Raw genomic sequence first — 524 nt, 5'->3', positions numbered from 1 at the left:
CCCCCCCCCTACAAATATAGGAAACACCACTACCCACCAACTGTATTTTCGAGAGATTTCACACTCTTAAACATGTGTTCTGAGGTTAGCTCGGGTTTACTATGGTTTTCGGGGTCGCCGAATACAAATCTGGCGTCCGTTGAACTCTATCGCTTCAGGTTAGTAATCAACGACCGCGAAAACCTATAACATATTTTTTTATTTTTTCAGCGTTTTTTATCGATTTGACTTTCAAATGACCTTGAACCTGACGCGATAAAGGTTAACGGACACCAGGTTCATAATCAGCGACCCCAAAAACCTATAACATATTTAAAAAAATTTTTTTTGCCATTTTTTCTCGATTTGACCTTCAAATGACCTTCAAATGACCTTGAACCTGAAGCGATAGAGTTCAACGAATGCCAGATTCGTAATTAGCAACTCCAAAAACCTATAACGTATTTTTTGGATTTTTTTACCGTTTTCTCTCGATTTGACCTTCCAATGACCTTGAACCTGACGCGATAAAAGTCAAAGGACGC

Source organism: Belonocnema kinseyi, chromosome 1 (genome assembly GCF_010883055.1).
Source record: "Belonocnema kinseyi isolate 2016_QV_RU_SX_M_011 chromosome 1, B_treatae_v1, whole genome shotgun sequence".
Classification (NCBI taxonomy): Eukaryota; Metazoa; Arthropoda; class Insecta; order Hymenoptera; family Cynipidae; genus Belonocnema; species Belonocnema kinseyi.
The sequence above is the reverse complement of the archived record's forward strand: the minus strand, read 5'-3'. Positions refer to the sequence as shown.